The sequence below is a fragment of the Cydia amplana genome, chromosome 4 (assembly GCF_948474715.1).
Source record: "Cydia amplana chromosome 4, ilCydAmpl1.1, whole genome shotgun sequence".
NCBI classification, from domain to species: domain Eukaryota; kingdom Metazoa; phylum Arthropoda; class Insecta; order Lepidoptera; family Tortricidae; genus Cydia; species Cydia amplana.
In genome coordinates, this window is record NC_086072.1 from 18,105,705 (window position 1) to 18,126,896 (window position 21,192).

The 21,192-nt window shown below is 38.2% G+C and overlaps 1 protein-coding gene, 1 long non-coding RNA gene and 1 other non-coding gene across 4 annotated transcripts in view; 1 reads left to right on the forward strand and 2 right to left on the reverse strand.

The window, feature by feature from the left end:
* The window catches only part of LOC134647354 (uncharacterized), a 444,045-nt gene that overhangs the window by 218,690 nt on the left and 204,163 nt on the right, over nucleotides 1–21,192 (reverse strand). The window contains exon 2 of the long non-coding RNA XR_010096823.1: nucleotides 2,907–3,014. This is a non-coding gene — a long non-coding RNA (uncharacterized LOC134647354). The remainder of the gene's footprint in view (nucleotides 1–2,906; nucleotides 3,015–21,192) is intronic.
* The window catches only part of LOC134647345 (syndecan), a 518,229-nt gene that overhangs the window by 3,666 nt on the left and 493,371 nt on the right, over nucleotides 1–21,192 (forward strand). The gene's annotated exons all lie outside the window — the stretch shown is intronic.
* Trnat-cgu (transfer RNA threonine (anticodon CGU)) lies at nucleotides 10,820–10,891 on the reverse strand. Its single transcript has one exon. It is a non-coding gene; the product is annotated as a tRNA-Thr (tRNA).

Genomic DNA, 21,192 nt, shown 5'->3' on the forward strand with positions numbered 1-21,192 from the left:
TTTCTATGGAAAGCATCACGTGACCACCGGTCACCTGTCATAGAAAAGTAAGCTCCGGACATGGTCCGGTCTAACGTGAGTCATCCTTATCTTAACATGTTTAACACAGTTGTAGCGTTAAAAAGTTACACAAAATAAACAAACACACACAGAGACACAGCAAAAATCATAATTAGGTCTACATTAAAGTGTCAAGTTAACCCTATCTCAAGAAGAATCAAAGGTTTATGGAGCGTACCGTAATTGTTTTCTGATCTCAAAGAAAGAGTAATGGTCCACATCTTTGGTGAAACTAGATTTATGGCAATTATGGGAGATATATTAGATATAGCTGGTCAACCAAATCTTGTCAGTAAAAAAAGGCGCGAAATTCAAATTTTCTATGGGACGATATCCCTTCGCGCCTACATTTTTCAAATTTGCCGGCTTTTTCTACTGTCAAGATCTGGTTGACCAAGTATACTTAGACTTCAATAATGAGTGATTTGATGTAAACAGCACCAAATCGCAATTTGGCTGCAATATTTGATCAATTTCACTACGTACGAGAACAGAGCGCGAGCGTCAAAATAATGTTTGTTTTTTCAAGGATCGGTTGCACCAAGCTGTTTGTCATCGTTAAAGAGTTCGCCAAATTTTATTGTATGGAAAGTTTTATAGTAAACCGCCGCGGCGCCGGGTGACGTTGATCAGTCTGTCAAGTGCGGATGCTGCAACTGGCACTAAGAATTTACCCGTAATTTAAGGATCTGTAAGATACGAAATCACGTTCCTAATGTAGTGGAAATATATATTTTTTAAGTTAGGATCGGTTCCTAAAGATTATAGGTTCCTACTGAACAAACATGAACTAACATATATATATATGCCATTGGCGAGCAAATTATGGTTAGTGAGTATTCTAGACTATAGGATATATGTAACCCTAGCCTAACAGTCGTGAGATCACCGGCACTGAGTGGCACGAGACGTGAATTGCCATTGTGTCTGATAATAATATGTTTGTCCGCTGGACCTTTTGGACCCTAGATAAGCGTACAAAGGAACTCGATATCATACCTATTTATACCCTTGCCTAGTATAATGGGTAGTGGTGTTTACGGCGTTGTTACCTGTATACTGGGAATCAGAGCAATTGTTGTGGAATTTATGTATATGTATTAGGTTTAGGTGTTCTTACAAGTAATATAATATATATAAAGATTTCCAAAATTTAGATGCCTTATATCTTAGATGGTCGCGCTTTTTGGCTGTTACTGTGGGGTTAAGAACTTTTTTACTACGAGTTAAGGCGGACAGACTTTTTTGTGGAAATGATAACTATTAACCGACTTACTTTTACTTAGCTTTAACTTAGGTACCTACTTTAAAGCGTAGTTCTCATTTAGACGGCGCGAGAACTCGCATGGGAGTTTCATTACATTGCGTTATTTGATCGGTCCGCCGCGTAATTGTTTAATCTCAATGGTCCGCAATGAAACTAAAATCGCAGTTAGCGCGCCGTCTAAATGAGCCCTAAGTTTCGTACTTTATCCTACAATAAAATGTGTCTTCGTTTACTATCATCCTGCGACAGAGTCACTAAAAGTTCCAAATTCAAAAAACGAACAAACGCCAGCAGACTGCGCGAAGTTAGTACGCTAAAATTCAACTCCAATCATAAACTACTTTGTTCAAGCTCGAACTGACATGTGGCATCTATTAAGAAGTGATTTTGTGTTGGCGGCAAGTTATTAAACTGATCATTCACCTTGATTTTACTACTACAGGTATTTTTTCATTACGCCTACATTAAGTACACTCTGTTTCGAAGGCATCAAAGTTTACGCCGCATATAGTATCATTGCATCTCTTTCATACATGTGTACTATATTTTGTGTAAGAGGAAGATGGAACATTTTGTATTTCGAATGAAGGTTGTAATTGTGTCATAGTACCCACGCAGTGTGGGACATCGAGCATGAACATCGTGCATCGTGAGTGAACTGCCATTATACTCGTGGTATTATTAACGTACTTATAGGTAGGGTATAGGTTATTGTGTTAGTCTATGACTAATTATACCTAATTAACCTATTGCTGAGAGTGCCACGTGCGCCTTTGTTTAAACAACCGCTTTCATTCTTCCATAGAATAATTCAACATCAACAATGTGCCTATGTTACGAACAGAGAGAATATGACCATAAGATTTTTTTTTCGGAGTTCTTATATTAAAAAAAAAGCTATTTTTTTTAATAAATATTAGGGGACGTCTTACACAGATCAACCTTGCCCTAACCTAAGCAAAGCTATGGGTGCTAAATATGGGTGATAGACGATATACATATATACTTTTATAGATAAATATGTATATACGTATACATACATAGACAACATCCATGACTCAGGAACAAATACTTGTGTTCATCACACAAATAAATGCCCTTACCGGGTTTCGAACCCAAGACCATCGGCTTCACAGGCAGGGTCACAAGTAATTGCAAAATTAAAATGATAATAGAGATTTCCAAATGCTTTCCAGTGACTCGTAACTTAAAATTTAACTCCCACGTCAACTCTAAACTGTCTTGAGTTAAACGAAACCACAAACTAAGCAGTTAAATCCCGCCCACGCAACTTGCAGCTTAAGTGACTATTTCTGGTGAAACAAGTTGAAATCATGTTAAACCTGTATTAATGCTAACAAAATCACTTGAAATTTAGATGTTGGGAAATCATTTAATGTTCGCAGGCAATCGAAAATTAAAGGTGCGACCACACCGCTGCTCAAAATACGCTGACGATGCGGTGACTGTGTCAAAATTTGACATTAGCAATCCACAGTTAGGTGACAACCAGACCAAACCATTATAAACCTTAATAATAATAATAATTTGAACATAGGCCTGTGCCCAGCAGTGGGACGTATATAGATACGTCCCACTGCTGGGCACAGGCCTCCTCTCATGTGCGAGAGGGCTCGGGCTATAGTCCCCACGCTAGCCCAATGCGGATTGGGGACTTCACATACACCTTTGAATTTCTCGCAGGTTTTATAAACCTTAAAGTAGTAATAAAACAAAGTTGATATTTGTTGCATTATTAGTTGTACCAAATGATATTATCCGCACTTGACGAACATGCGATTCATTCAACTGTTGAATTGAAGTGGACGCGAAATCTGACAGTTGTACATGTCGAATAGGGGCCAAGACCTTTCTGACAGAAAAAAGCTGACGGGTCATTACATTGCAATCTAACGAGCTATGAAGCAGGGTATAACGAGAAAATGAACAAATCTCGAAGAATACCGACCGGCAATAACGAAATTTGTCGGCGCAGCCCGAGACAGAACGTCGATGGAAATGAAAGAGTGCAGCCCCGCATTCCGAACTCCCTGTGGTAAGATACTGCCACCAGTTTTTCTGTAACTTAACTTCAAATCAAACCCAACTCTAGCTGACGCAAAAAGAGGGGTGTAATATCTTACGAAGGCCTGTGCACGCCGACTGCATGTTCGTATAACGTGCGCGTTGTAATATACAGATCTTTATGAGAGACGACACACCGCTTGCGTGACGGCTTCAACATTGTAGCACACGCGACGTGCACGCCTACGCACATGCAGCAGGTGTGCTTCACTACATAGTATAAAACAAAGTCGGTTCCCGCTGTCTGTCTGTCCCTATGTATGCTTAGATCTTTAAAACTACGCAACGGATTTTGATGCGGTTTTTAATAGATAGAGTGATTCAAGAGGAAGGTAGGTACCTATAATTTGTTAACCCGTGCGAAGCCGGGCGGGTCGCTAGTAGGTCTTTAATTCAAACATTAAAGTCGACGAGTGCAAAAAGTAGTTTATTTCTCGACTTCTAATGTGAGATAAAGGGCGAGCAGTGAGGGGTAAAAGTGTTATTACTGTTATTGTAGGATTATGTCCGTTGTAGCTGGTGAATAACATTAGCATATCCAGAGGGGTGGTTTAATACCGGGCTAATTTCTTCGCGGTATTCAATATTATGACAAAGGAAGGATTATTCTATTTTTTATGGGCCCACTGTGACCGATTGACCATACCATGACCCTTTTTTATTGTTAAGGGTTAGTTTCCGGAAAGTTAAGTGTTACTTGGGACAGTTAAAATGTAATAAGGGGTCTTAAGTAAAGGGGCTCAATTTGACTTTTAATGGACAATTGGAATGGGTTCATGTTCTTCTAACCCCCTTTAATTGTTAATGTAAACATTAAAACTTGAATCAAATGCCGACCGCCGACCGCTTTGCCATTTTCTTTTAGTTCAGTGTACAAAAAGACCTACCCTACGATTTAGCGCCCCAATATGTATAAGTAAAAAAAAAATAAAAAAAATAATAAATAAAATGCGTTTATTTCGGACAGCGTATCCATATTACAAAAACTAGACAACACAAATAAATTTACAAAACACACAAACAATAAATCAACATGCACATAAGTACTTCGGTAATTTAAATTCAAGGAAATTTCTAGAAGCCTCGATATTTGATGCCGTAGACACTGCCAATTTACTGTATATGTCTGAGCTGATAAAGGATGACTCACGTAGACCGGCCCGTGTCCGGGCCAGAGCTTCTGGCGCTTACTTCTCTATGACAGATGACAGGTGAGGTGATCACGTGATGCTTTCCATAGAAAAGGAAACGCCGGAAGCTCCGGCCTGGACACGGCCCGGTCTAACGTGAGTCATCCTTTAGTAACGACGGTACCTACATACTACATAGCATCAATGTTTACTTGTTGGACCAGCAATGTACTGTAAATCTAAATTGTCAATATCAGGCGACAAATTTGCCAATTTTCAAACCAATCACTTTTGGACTGTGATTTATAAGAAGCATATTAATTAAGATGTACTCAGTGTAAGCAAGCAGATACGACTTATCGCCGAAATGCGATCCGATAACACTTGTTTAACGAGTTCACCGGCCGTGTTACTACAACAACTCTCGACTGATCAGCAGTGGACTTTATGTCTTTACAATAAGGTTTATGTATTATCAATTGTTTGGATCGTAATATATTGAAGCTTGGAGCTAAATATAGGTTAATAACAAACCAAATGAGTGGGTAGAGAGACAAAGTTTGACGGAGATTACGGTAAAGTTGGTAAACTAAACTGACCCACACTTGGAGGATATAATCAAACGGAGACGCCATGTCTGTAATTTTCTGTACAAAACAGTCTGCCGATTTTTGCGGGGGAGGGGAACGTCAAATGTATGCGTAACGTAAAAATAGCGATGTCAGATAAACGTCAGTCCATACATTGTGTATGACCGTTGGCCGCCTATTTTCGACAGAGGGGAAAGCCTGTAATGGCTACTCCGTTTAGTTGTATCCTCCAAGGACCCACACGACTAGATTATACTTAAATAGAATAATATGATCGCTTGTTTATTTATAAGTTTGTGTAGAAACTAGTGCAGTTAAAGGAAAGATACAATTTTAACGACATCGACTCGATGAAGTTGCGTTTAGTTTTTTACACTATTGCTAATATTATGGCCTCCCTGTCATATCATCAGCTCGATAGCACCACAACACTGCGTCCATATAAATAACATGTTTAAACAAAAAAAATAGTTCATTCTCCATAGTCACAACTCACAATGACTTTATACCAGGTTACTCGTAATATAAATGCAAATATCAGAGACATTACAACCCCTATCGTCAATCCGATGATTGTCAAACTATAGGTATGTACACTTGTTTATCCCTCGATTTCAATAGCCTCTCAACAGCGAGACGACGAAGTGACGTCACTGACAGATACTTACCTGTCAGGGTGTGAAAATAGGCCGGCCGACCCACCCATTGTTCCCAGTTTTTGTCTCTGGCCCGTTCGGCCCACCCCGGCAGCGTTCGGACATATTCTCGTCGAGGTCTCGATGCCAGTGTAGCTTGAGCCGTATCCAGCCGATTATTATAGTCCAGATTTTGTTTACTACAGCAGCCCTATCTAAAAATATAACTATACAATTTGGCGGGCAGAGAGCAGCTGAATGCTTGCCGCTGGCCGAGGTTGCTGTCAGGTGTTTCTGATGGCAGTCGAATGGACAGCTGGCTTACAGAGCAGTGAGTGACTACACATTGCTCGTAGTAGCAATAGCAGCATGTTCGTACTTGGGTCATAACTGTCAACGGCAACAGCAGAGCATGAGCAAAGTTTAAACACTAACAATAGTTCCGACATTAGGTTATGACAGGGACATAAGGATTGAGCAAATTGTCAACGACGCGGCGTATAGGTGCGTCTTGAGCTCTCATTCCTTCGAGCTCGGTAAGCAATTTATATGATATGACACATGTTCAACAATCTCACCCAACTTTGAACTCTATCCTAGTATAACTTGACAACTAAATTCATAGCTAGGTACTCGCAATCGGAGGTCCTTAATAACTGGTGTAAAAATGTTAGGTTATGTTTGTGAACACCACTGCGTTTCACGGAATGGACTTTTATTTTTTAATAAATACCTTTGACTTGTTCGTTGGATGAACTTGTTTTCGTGTTTCGGTTCTGACGAGTATTTTATTATTACGTGATTTAGTTTTTGAAGTGAAAACTTCTTTAGCGGCGCTGTGCACTTTTTGAGGTGAGGAAAAAATGTTAAACGACCGTAAGACGAAATCTGATCGCGAAAAACTGTTACATGTAATGTCATTGAGTTTTTCTTTATTGATTTAAATGCCATCTAGTGAGTTTCGCTCTAACTGGTATTAATATAACTCGAGTACTAACAGTGATGTGCTTAGGTGTTTCAAGTAGTGCAACGAAATAACGCTAGATGGCGTTAACCTCAATTATACATAGTGCATTTTGCACTAGTCATTGAGTTTTCATTTCTGCCGGCACTCCCTGAGTGCAACCCGTTGTTTTTTTTTTAGTGATTAGAGTACGCGATTTGATAAGTAGTTGCATTATCATATTATTGATACCACCTGATATAATAACTACCGTGAGCGTAACTTATTTTCTATGCATCTCGCTCGTACTTACTGACATTAGTGCGAGCTAGCGAGATGTATAGAAAGTAAGTTACGCAGAAGTTAGCAAATATGTCAGTTTGACACTGATAAGACAGTCGTGGCTACTGGCAACACCCCAGACTACCTGAGTCGAAACAAACATATGGTTACGTTCACATGGTGGCAAACAGCTAACATGTATTACGAGCATGTACATATAATATAATAGTTTGCTGTTTGCAACTATTACATGAATGCAGTATACACAACATAATGCTGCCTGTTGCGAAGGCAACCTTTATATTTGTATAAAATCTCAATACCTATATTCCTAATGCAGTAGCTAAACGCGGCCGTCGGGCTCGGCTAGTATTCGGAAGCTTTTTCTTAAGCACCAATAGGAGCGCTCCACATACTTTGTATCGCGGCCAATTAGAGGCACCTAAATTTAAATCACCTTTTGTACTGATCAAATATTGCAAATCACTCTCTCATCAGCCTTCATACAATAACTACACCACTTCTACATTTAACCGTTTTGGCAAGAACCCTTGTAAACCAGTACTTTGGAAAATTATATCAGTTCACTAAGAATTGAAGCTTTTTATTTGAGTCGTCGAGCTCCTCACCTGCACGGCGGCTACACTGCCTGATTACGCTCATTGGCGGCCTCAATTATTATCTACTCTTTATCGTCGGACTACCTATACTTCGTCTTATTTAAAATATAAACAGTTTTTTATAACAACAACTTCAAATCTACGTACAGATTCGCTTAGCATCTCTGCATACAAATTTCTATGCATGGGGGTTCACTTTTCTCTGCAGCTGACTGTACATTTAAATTATAAGTTAGTATAAATTATACCCCACTTTCGAATTTCGGCACGAGGATTGAGGACAATTCACTAAATAAACCCTTTACAAAATTATTGTCATTGTAAACACTAATTCCTTGTACAAACAATAAAAGCCTTAATATTTTGAGATCGTAAGCAAACAAAGCCGGCGTTTAAACGCTCCACAAACATAATTTAAACTTTCATTAACCTCTCGGATTACCTAGTAACGTATTAGGGATGACGGCTGTTACACCGTACCGAGTACGAGCCGGTTACGTTAAAAACTTGTTTATAATACTTTGCAGATTTTCTTTTCAATATAAATACACGCGATTTTGACATATAGATGTCTCCGCTTACCAGTTAAGGATGGACTCACGCAAGACCGGGCCGAGGCCAGGCCGGAGCTTCCGGTGCTTTGTTTTCTATGGAAAGCACCAAGGGCGAGAAAAGATAGAAAACTACCCCACTTATCCGTCATTTTAATTTGGCAAACGATGGACCAAACACCCTGTATAATATGTAGGTACTTATGGTATATGTATGTACTTGTGGTAATATGTAGGTACTCTTACTCACATGAGACTGGGTCAGCAGAGGGCCTACCGCGAACCACGTTAGACGTGTTGCCTCTCCGCCGCACTTGTAAATTCGTACGTAAGTGTGACAGGGAGGTAACACGTCGAACGTGGTTCGCGGTAGGCCCTCTGGGCCGTGTCCGGGCCGGAGCTTCCGGCGCTTTTTTTTCTATGACAAATGACTGGGGATCACGTGATGATTTCCATAGAAAACGATGCTCCGGAAACTCCGGCCCGGACACGGCCCGGTCTAACGTGAGTCACCCTTTATGGTGGCAACTCAGTGCCAAGCAATTCATTTTGGGTTGCGTTGTGTGGTTATGTCTCTTACACCACTTACACTTGGGTAAGTACACCACGAGGTGGCACGGTACGGTACGGTGTAACGCGCATCCTTTACGCCAGATTTAGATTTACTTTTATTACAAAAGGATTTATGATCTGGTATCTTGTTAATGCTAGATAAGGATTCCAGCCGTGGAGGCAGGTTGTGAAAATGGGGTTACACTGCCGTGCGTTTAATACCTCGATTAAGTACAGGCATATAGAAATAAGTAAGCATAGAGCGCCCAAACATACGTTGACAAAATTTATTACTGCGGGATACTGTTGATAAATGTAACCTTTCAAAACCATGACATATTTATGTACGAGTACATAAAATATATATACAGAGATAAACTAAACTAATAACTAGCTTAAATCTAAATTAGGCCCTTGAGGCATTGTGCCAAGGATGCTGGCGACATTTCTTCGTTGTATCGTAATGCTGATACGTTGTGCGAGGAAGCCGCCAGCTCTTCGTTCACCAGTTACTTACGTCAACCAGACGCTTCGCGATTTCTGCGAACAACTTATGCGCGGCGACCCCATGGACCTCTAGAGTTGTAATCATTCCAAAATATTTTTTACACTCCTTTAAGATGCTGACAATAAGTCAATAAGGTCTTTTAAATAGAATATTGGAACGTTGTAAAGATGTTAGTAAACTCGACTTTTTAAAATCAAAATCAACTTACGAAAATGGTCTACAGCTGTGTGTGGTCAAGCATTTATCACTGGACTAAAAGCTATATATGATACCCCCTACGACCCACCCCAGACACATATGTCGCAATACTTTAGAATCAAGGCCGTTCGCAAATTTGCTCGACGATATGGAACGACCTTCCTAACGACTTGGATAAGACTTCTGAGAAACTTTTGAGTGAACAGTCCGGGTTTTACTATGACCGGCGCTTGCAAAACCTAGTGTTATAAATTATTTATACAAACATACATAAAATACAACAAACATAAAATACAAACTTAGAATGCAGAATATTGTCTTCGGTTACCGCGATAGTTATTCATGCCATGAAATAAAACTACGTAAATGGATTATAAATTCTTCTTCAACCTAATAGCGTTTTCCCGGCCTAGCGCCAGGGTCCGCTTTCCTGCTCAGTCTTCTCTACTTTGGTCCCGGTCCCGGTCTTCGGCATCCTCAGGTGTGAGATTGTTCTCTTTCATGTCCGTCATCACTACGTTCAGCCAGCGCTTCTTAGGCCTACCGCGGCCGCGTGATCTAGGGCCTTGGACAGTGAGGTTGAGGCATCTATTTCCGACGTAGTCTACCGGTCTACGGTGTATATGGATTGTAAATGGATTATAAATTATAAATCATAATTACAGCGTTCGTGGTCTACGGGAAACTGAAGAAAATATAATATTCACCTCTGTCAATTACATTGCGATTGTGCAAACTACCTACATACAAGAGTAATGAAACAAAGAGCTTAAATTTATTATACGCGATATAATCCGTTCATGTAGTATTTATAAGAATGCAGATTACAATACAAAACCTGCATTATTGTTGCCAAAGAGCGATCTCTTTGACGTCTAGGTAGTGGAAATCTAGCCAATACAACCAAGAAAGAGAAATAGGTATGTTAAAGGAAAGTTGTTTGTTATACACCTAATTTTGCACCGCAAATGTACAAGTAGGTAATATTAATTTCCCTAAATTATGGCAATATGCCCATCAATCATCTTCAAGAGAACAACTCAACAACTCAAAACTTTACTTTAATCCTCCAATTACAGACTATTTCTAATACCGCAAAGGGCCCAAATATTTGAGTTTACTGATGGAAAACAAATAGCAGCACAGACTCAAAAGAAACGTTGAAAGTTCTCATCGTTGTTTAGATTAAAGTGGACGGAGGTTGTTTTGAGATACTTGGCGGTTGGGGAAAGTCGGCGTTTGCTAGTTTCGAGGGTTTGTTAAAATTACGCTGTTAGAGGGGGTTTTATTTATGCTGGTGTTTTGTTCCAATGAATTTTTACGTCAGATTATATTATAAACTGAAATCTGACTGAAATAGATATCATACACTAAAGAAAAAGTGACAATGTCCACCGGTGGCCGGGGCGGGAATCGAACCCGCGTCTTCAGGTTACGCGGCTAACGTCCTGACCACTAGACCACCCGGCCACGGCGGTACCTGCCCCAAATTCTCTGGTGTATTTATCTTTAGATTATATTATTATTTACTTGAACGGCACTTAATAGCGTGTAATTAAGCTTTAAAATTCTGCCCTGCTAATAGTATGTGCAGTACTTGCATGAAAATCATCGTTTAAATAAAGAACTTATTCAAAGAGAACAAGATAAACAATTGCATGACTTTTCAACTGCGATTACTGCGTATGTTGTTAGCACGGCAGAATTACGTTCAAGTTGATAAACAAGACCAAGTCCGTACGGGTAGTTCGCCAAACTCGCGCAGCTAGAAAATGTTGTAGTCAACTAATCAGTCTTCCCTCGAGACCACGGGGACAAGGCCGACCTCGAAACGTCGGAGGTAATTTTGAAGCTAAACGCGATTAAGTCCCATTAAATTCAATAATAATGTGTGAACATCGTGAAAGTTTAAATCAGTGAGTGAGTGATGATGATGACACAAATTTGAAGGTAACACATAATAAGGTGGACAATTAGATCATTTCAACAGTAAATTACCATTAATTACTTCCTTCTCCAAACAGAAAATAGCAACACCTATCTTTTCGATTATTTCTCTGTTTCCGCTACCCAAAGGTTGTCTGGAAGAGATCGCTCTTCAGCGATAAGACCGCCTGTTGTCTGCCTCTACATTTAATCAACTGTTCTTTTCTTTTGTATCTTTTTACTGAGGTGTGCCAATAAAGAGTATTCTATCAAAATAGCAACAATCTGAGGAAAGTCATTGAAAAACGGTCATGATTTCATTATTCTCAATGGTGAAGAGACAAATTAGAAGAACTCATGATTCCGTAGACCCTTTTAAAGTGTTTAATTTCCCTGAGTCTCAAAAAAAGGTTCAAAATAGGTTTGACTCATCTGACCCGTGGACTTCCGTTACAAAATCTAACAACTCTGACTGTTGGCTTCCAGATGTAGCATGTTAATCATGTCCGTGACCGCATACTACAATTTACACCATAATACGCAGTACAACAATAGATTCATTTCACAATATTGTACACAGTTAAAACAGCAGCCGTTTATCGTATACAAACATCGCTTTGAATTCCGTTGTATGCATTGTAATTGTAGCTGACAAAAAACGGTAAATATTAACGTTAAATGAAACCGGACAATATCTACAAAATTAAATTTACACGGAATTGAGCAAAACTACATTTCATAAACATCAAAAACTGATTTTAAATGCAACAGTATTTCTCGATTTGAAGTTTTTGGGGAACGGAATAAAATATAGATATACAGACAAATTAAAAACCTCCACTTTTTATAATAGATACCTAATCAGTTGATTCGGTACCTGTTCTATAGGTACCTACAGTCTTTAACAAGAAATATAATACAAACTAATTTTTTTTTACTGTACGCTAAGAATATAGAGTTAACCCCTTACTTCATGTCATAAATAAAAAGTATTTGTTTAAAAATTAACTTTGATAGTTGCCATATAGGGCTGCGCATGCGTTAAAGGGTTAAGTAGATACCTAAGTTTAAGTTACATATCAACTACCTAGCTTGCATAAACATAAAGGAGCCTCGTCTGCCAACAAACCACTCTGTGGTTTGGCAGAAGAATATAAATATGTAATTAGTTGTAAGCAAGATTACTGAATAAACCTTTAATTTTTTTTAATATTTGTAACTGAGAGGTAAATAAACTTTTACCGACCATACCTATTCTAAAGAAAAATCCAATTTGAAAAATTGCATTCCAAACCGTGTGCGGAAAAACTCCAATCAAAAACAACCACCTAACAGTTGCGAACGGAACTTACACAGGATAAAAACCAGAATCATTGAAGTCGGTGTTCTTTATGGTATTAGTAAAGTTTCCACCACGATTCGCAGGAACTTTATTTAGAAAACTTTCCTCTTTATGACTCTATTCTTAAGTGCTGGCTAACCCGGTTCACAGAATGTTTTGCTCGGATATTGTTGATTTGCGATTTGGCTCCATTGCCAATTTCGTACTTAAATTTTACATATGCAACATTCGGGGAATAGCAACGCGTGGGATTTTCTGATGTGGGTCATTTCTTAGAGTAAACAAGATGAAATAGTCTTAATAATTGTAAGATATTAATCTAAAGAGAATGTATTATTGAAAAATAATGGGTGGGTTGATGCTGATTGAAAACTACGAGTATTACGAAGAAGTGCGATTTGAGTATTTAACATCTTGGTAATAGGAGGAAGGCTCTTATCAATTATTTGCCAATGACAATGATTTCCGTAGTTTCTTATAGCAGTCATAGTACATAATAGGATTCAATTGGTCTAGTAGGTATTTGACGTAGGTATCGGAATTTACCATGTATTCGCCACTGTCAATTCTTTATAGTACAATTTTACAATCACTACAATACGAGGTTTCACTAGATGACCTGACTCGTTTCATGACTCGTCTTTGCAAAAGGACTACCGATAAATATCAATCTAGTTAGATTTGTCTGATGTCGTTACGTCTTTGTCCTTAAACTGGGACAAAGGAGGATGGAAGGATCCTGGTCCTGTGGATTTTAAATCATCCGACGCCATGTGTTTCTATTTTATTTTTCGTATAATGTTTGTTACTGTTTACCTATACTGATAGCCCGTCAATAGCCCATCTTTAAACATAAAAAACCTTTCTTGCTTCGTCATAATTTGTGAGATGCATAGCTTAATAACTATATGTCTTAGCAATTTGTCAGATGTATTAGTGTTTTACAGCTTCTCATGGGTATTGCTTACAGTTTACATCATGTTTTAAGTTTAAAAGTGTTCTTAAAGCTACAGAACCCTAATACCCGAAGTATTAAAGAGCACAAGAATTCCGTGCCCCATTCCGTTCCCAGTCTAGACCCGAGTTAGCACTTCAGAGACAACAGCTGACGCCCCAAGCGAGTGGTCAATTTGCAGCTTATATTTAGAACTCATGTGGATACCAGTATGTGCTTTCATGGTAACTGGGTGGCCTATATACATACACAGACACACATGCTTTTTACTGTTTTTTATACAAATGTAAATATTATTATTTACTAGCCTATTCTGGTGTCCCACTGCTGGGCAAAGGCCTCTCCCCTTGATCTCTACGACTCCCAATTTAGTGCCTCTTCCGGCTAGTCGCTGTATAAAATCAATACCAGCAAATGATTTGCTCACATGTTGCATTTATTGTAAACAAACAACATTTTAAATTACATTCAATATAATATTCTAACAAAATTGTCAAGCGATCTAAGCAATCACGATTAGGTAATTCTACTATTACCTATATAATGTTTATTCAATGCGCTTTTGAGGACTAAGGGTCGGTTGCACCTAACTGTTTGTCATCGTTAAGGCTCCGTTAACGATTTTAGAGCCAAAATGTAAAATAGATAGATTTAGTCGTTGAAATTGTACTCCTTTTGTTACGTAATATCTAAATAACAAGTATTGGTTTCTATTAACACGTCTTCTCATCTTGCCTTTTAATAATAAGGTCCCGAGCGTGCGTCACCGGCAATATGTGACGAGAAGGGGCAGTTTTTAAAAATTCATCATAAAATTATAGTTATAAATTATAAAAAATGATGTATAAGATCAGTTTCAGGAAATGTTGTAGATTGTTTAAGCATCAATATTACGTTGAAATTAAGTCGATTTTCACGAAAATTTTTCACTTGTTTTGAAGTAATTTCTGGTGAAAATTGATTTCGTATAACTTTCATTTACTCTCGTTCAGTATCATATAACAAAAATGTAGTCTATGCAAGTTAGAGTATAGGATATGTGTAATACAAAATTACCATTTTTAGCAGTCGAAACTTTACGAAATTTACAAATAAGATCGACTAAATCAGTGCTTTACGCGCGTTTACCTAAACGTCCATCAGAAAAAAAAACATTACTAATTTAGTGAGTCAGTTTTCAAAAAAATGATCTGTACAATGCAAGATAAGAAGACGTGCTAATAGATACCAGTACTTGTTATTTCTATTACGTAACAAAAGGTGTACAATTTCATCGACTAAATCTATCAATTTTACATTTTTGCGACTAAAATCGATACCGGCCTCTTAAAGAGTTCGCAAAATTTTATTGCATGGAAAGTTTCATAGTTGTTTAACTCTTTAGTTAGGCCAATTCTCGAATACGGATCCACCGTTTGGAATCCTAGCTATAAATGTTACGTCAACTGCATTGAGGCAATCCAGAAAAAACAAATTAAACATTTAAAATATAAAGCTTACAAGTCGAATCAACCACCAAACGTCGGAAATTTGGATTCGCTCGAAGGTCGGCGCACATTAAACGATCAAACTTTTTTATATAAAATTTTAACAAATCATATTTGTACAACAAGAGATCAAAGTTTGATATTTCTTCGAGTGCTTATTTTGAGTCCCGTGCAAGCGAAAGATTCTATACTAGATTCACGAGCGTAGCGAGTGAATCTAATTTAGAATCTTGAGCGTAGTAAGGGACTCAAAAGCGCACGAGATGTAAATAACTTTGATCTCGTGTAGTTCACAAAACTTTTCACCTCAGCAGTGAGAACATATTAGAGAACCCGAAAAATGTATTCCTTCTTCATCACTTACCTATTCACTCATTTTTTCTTAAGATATACCAACAATTAAGTTTTCACCTCAGCAGCTCGAGGAAGGGTACTTTGCTACTTAAAAACAGTGAGCAAAATCGCATTTTGCTCACTGAGTGAGCAAAATCGCATTTTGCTCATTTTGTCTCACTCAGTGAGCATTTTTTGAGTTTATTTGAATAGTAATTATCCAATTGCCCAATAGGTGATATTAGGCATTATGTAAAATGCCCGGGCAACTTAATTAATTATCAAATTGCTATCAATGGTCATTTTTCATAATGCCCGGGCACTATGAAAAACGCCCGATTTTTCACTTGGTCCATAGCATATACATACATAGCGATATCCCGATCGCACACCCGAACGGCGTGCGGTTTGCATCAAATGTGAAAAGCGCCTTACATGATCACGCCACTTTTAATGTTAGTTAAAAATACACTCTAATAGCCGGTTGCTCCAAACAGTCTGTCAACATAATCAAAGTTTAAATTTGCTTGTATGAAGTTGACAGTGTCTATGAGATGACAGATAAGATACCGCCGCTATATTTAATGTCGATTCGTTGATCGCGCGTAGTATTGTTTATAACCCGCGCTAAATTTTATGGGCTAAACTAAAACCTACATCTTTAAAGTTACAATGCATAACCAAATACCTATCCAAAGTAGGTGTTAGTGTTGTCCATAAAATTAAAGTTTATCTCTCCGATTATGCTCACTCAGTGAGCAAAATGCGATTTTGCTCACTGTTTTTAAGTAGCAAAGTACCCTTCCTCGAGCTGCTGAGGTGAAAACTTAATTGTTGGTATATCTTAAGAAAAAATGAGTGAATAGGTAAGTGATGAAGAAGGAATACATTTTTCGGGTTCTCTAATATGTTCTCACTGCTGAGGTGAAAAGTTTTGTGAACTACACGAGATCAAAGTTATTTACATCTCGTGCGCTTTTGAGTCCCTTACTACGCTCAAGATTCTAAATTAGATTCACTCGCTACGCTCGTGAATCTAGTATAGAATCTTTCGCTTGCACGGGACTCAAAATAAGCACTCGAAGAAATATCAAACTTTGATCTCTTGTTGTACAAATAACTATTTCTCACACATTGATATGTTTAACATTCCGTTAGTTAAGTTTTAAAGTATGAGGTTCTTAGTACATTGAATACTTAATGCTTAGAATATTTTAACTTTAAGTAACTCATTTTTTTTCCCCACTAATCTCTTTTATTTTTAAATTCATTATTAATGCCTACAAATGTTTGTTCTGTGGATATTGTTAGTAGTTAGTGGCAACTTCATTGGTTCATGTATTGAATAATATTAATATCTGTAAGTATTATTGTACCGTTTGTGCCCAAATAAACATTAAAACATTAAAACATAGTAAACCGCCGCGGCGCCGGGTGAGGTTGATCAGTCTGTCAAGTGCGGATGGTGCAACTGACGCTAACTATGGTAATGTCATTGAATTATATGTCGTATTCTTCTATCGTATTCTTGACCTATCTTAACATAACACTATTTTGGCAATCGCATAAAAACTACCTACGTAATTAACTAAAAGTGGCCGGTTAACGCTATATTTATCTCCTCTATCAACATTTAACCGTTTATATTAAGATGGTTTATTCTTAGAAATCTTACTCAATATAATCGTGCTGGCAGATGACTATCAAGACGTTATAAACATATGGTGATGACACATTGTTATACAAACATTTAGGATAAAACAGGCGACACACATGGTAACGCTATTTCGCGTAGATGAGCTTATGAATCATGATTTCGTAGAAAATCGGAGAGATAAACTTTAATTTTATGGACAACACTAACACCTACTTTGGATAGGTATTTGGTTATGCATTGTAACTTTAAAGATGTAGGTTTTAGTTTAGCCCATAAAATTTAGCGCGGGTTATAAACAATACTACGCGCGATCAACGAATCGACATTAAATATAGCGGCGGTATCTTATCTGTCATCTCATCGACACTGTCAACTTCATACAAGCAAATTTAAACTTTGATTATGTTGACAGACTGTTTGGAGCAACCGGCTATTAGAGTGTATTTTTAACTAACATTAAAAGTGGCGTGATCATGTAAGGCGCTTTTCACATTTGATGCAAACCGCACGCCGTTCGGGTGTGCGATCGGGATATCGCTATGTATGTATATGCTATGGACCAAGTGAAAAATCGGGCGTTTTTCATAGTGCCCGGGCATTATGAAAAATGACCAATATGAGATAGCAATTTGATAATTAATTAAGTTGCCCGGGCATTTTACATAATGCCTAATATCACCTATTGGGCAATTGGATAATTACTATTCAAATAAATTGCCCGGGCATTTTACATAATGCCCTCATTTATCACTTGGTCCATAACATATACACATCGTTATCTCGTTCAAACACCGGAGCGGCATGCGGAACCGCCTTAGTGTGAAAACTGCGTAAAGGTTCCTTTATACAACCGAGTTGATTGACATTAAATAATTGGTTCTTTTCATACCAATGTTCAACTAAGACATCAATATTGTAGTGTTTTCGCGACTCAATTATTTTCGAGATGTTCTCATGATTCGTGCATTGCATAATGGAACGAGAATGCACGTTGCAAGACGTTTATATGCATTTATATGCGGGTTACGATCTCGTGTCGCACGCAGTTCTCTCATATTCTTATTTGCATATCGGTGGAACCATATATATTACATATGGTGTTTATTCGATTGGCTGTATTTGCGCAAATCTGTATCTCTTTCTAATTAGTTGAGGTTTATAAAAAACCCAGGAACTTCCCAATTTCCCCGCAATCCTGACAAGGACCAAAAATCCTGACATATTACGGGAAATCCTGACGTATTTCACGTACTCTAAAAAACCACTTCCCAGTTCCCCCGCAATCCTGAGAAGGACCAAAAATCCTAACATACCAGGGGGAATCCTGACTATTCGTGACGTATTACACATAAGCACATATCCTATCGGTAGCCTAAACGTTCCTTAGCTAAATTGATATCATTAGATAACTGGACAGGCCAAGGCTCGCTCATTACGCGCGGCCGTAATGTCCAATTTGTATCAATGCAGATTGGTTCAATCCATTCGGTTAGACGCAATACGGGCCTAACTCGCGGCATCCGTCTTAAACAAGGACTCTGTGTTAAGGTGAAGCATTCTTATGAACATTTAAAAACCAGGGAGCCTAGACAATCGTTGAAAGAAACCCCCAAACAGTACTTAAATACATAGTTTATGGAAATGATCACGTGAGTATTCGTTCGCGTATATTTTAAAATATAAAACGCTCACGCCCCGCCCGGAAAACGCATCTGTGTGACGAAGCCTTTATGGTGCGACATTGTCCGCTGGTCTGTCTCTAAGCTATAGATTGGAAATTTGAAATATTGACAGGTAAACAAGGCTAACCCAGTCGCATTAAAAATGTTTTTACTATTTGATTGGTGTTAGCCAGTTAAATCGATTGTAAGGATTAGGAAAGAAATAAGATGTTTTTAAAACGATTTTAAATGTGTTGCGTTTTCTGGAAAAGATGTTATGATCTTATGATACTCCCTAAAGCAGCCATTCTAAAAGTGTGTTCCGCGGAACCCTAGGGTTCCGCGACACCCCTGCAGGGGTTCCGCAAGAATTTAGAATAATAAAATAAGCATAATTATTTAGCTTATTAATAAAAAAATACACTTCTAAAAACTATTGTTTTATTGTAGGGTTCCATCAAGAATTTCGCTTTCCAAAAGGGTTCCGTCAAAAAAAAAGATTGAGAACCGCTGCCCTAAAGGTTCCGTCACACAGGCGCGTTTTTCAGGCGGGGCGTGAGCGGGGCGCGCCGCTTTTACATATAAAACGCTCACGCCCCGCCCGGAAAACGCGCCTGTGTGACGGAACCTTAAATGCCTCAATACAATACAACGTGTACCTACGAGTAACTAAGTTATTTCTATTTCAACCCATGTTTTGTTTACGATAAATTTTGAGGCTGAAGTTATTTAGCATATCCTCAGGGAGTATTGCATATATTTATGATGAAATATACCTGACCCATCCCATCCTTCATTCCCACGTCAAGCTAGGGGCTATCTCAATTTTCGATATGTAATAGGTATTGTTTTGTTTTGGTTTTTTTCCGTAAGGAAAATGAAGATAATATTTACAAAGGTAATTGTTGTCTTTAAAGATATAACATCTGGGAGACCGAGCTTTGCTCGGGAAACATAGAAAATCTCAAAAATTAGCGTTTTCCCAGAGATAAGACCTAGCTAGATCGATTTTCGCCACCAAAAACCCCCATATACCAAATTTCATCGAAATCGTTAGAGCCGTTTCCGAGATCCCCGAAATATATATATATATATATAAATAAATAAATATGCAAGAATTGCTCGTTTATAGGTATAAGATAAGAAGTTCAATAAGCAAATTTCTAAGAGTTGTGAAAATGGTCACCGTTTGTATTTCTTAGCGCCACTTGCACCATACCACTGACCCGGGGTTAACCAGTTAAACCTGGAGTTGCCATAGTTACCAGTAAATTTGACACTGGGTTAACGGTTTAACCCCGGGTTAGTAGCATGGTGCAAGTGGTGCCTGTCCAACCGAAGTTCGGTTTCGGCCGAAGGTTCGGTTTCGGTCAAAAAACTGCCGAAACTTTAGGCCGCGCCTAAACTTTAGGTACTTTCAGTAGTATCCAACCGTTTCGGTTTCGGGGTCTAAATCATAGTTCGGTCAAAGGTTTAGTTTCGGTCAAAAATTCGGATATACCTAAATAGAATAATCTAATCCCCTTAACAGCTAGATTATATCACTATCTTGGGTGACGAAGATGTTGACAAGATTGTACACAATAGATTCCGCATACCTTGAAAGTTGTATGTAAACGACCTTATAGGTCGAGATTTGAATTGGGTCAATCTAATCGGAGGATGTGAGTTAGTGAAGCAAAGGTCAGCTTAGGGTCGTAGGGACAGTAGGTTTGTTGAGGTCATGTAATTGTATAATCATATTCAGTGGCTACTTGTTATAGATTAATTTAGTTTTTTTTCTGTATCATAATGACTTAATGAGAAATACATTATACTTATGTTAGGTATTTTATGCATTTAAAACAAACCTTTTTCTCATTAATAATAAAATAACAGTCTTTGGCTTGGAATAATCCTCGAAACGTATACCTACTGATATCCAGGAAAAGCACCATCTGCTTAAAAAATTGATTTTGGTACCTACTGGATTATTTATGTATCTAAATAAAAATATAATTTTGATTATGCAAAGGTACAAGGAGCCAAGTTTAGACAATAACACGGTAATCTCATAACGTGCTATGACCGCAACTGTCAGAATTACTATTTCTAAGTTCTAAGACTTCTAAGTTGACGATTCCAAATTAATCTACTGACCCAAATTCTGAATTCGAGTGTAGCTTCCAAAAGAATGCACGATCCCGTATTTCGTGGATTCTTCAAATATTTTAATTCGCTTCTCATTCCGGCTCATTTTCATTCTAATCCTACTAAGAGCTCTGTGCCACAACACGATAAATCACTTACTCGATCGGTTCGTTTCGGCGTTCTCTTTGAAGCTTTATTTGGAATAGTAATAGTTTTTGACCTAGCCGTAGCCCTGACAGCCGCTAAGCTTAAATGGGACTGGGCCGGACACTTCTGCCGT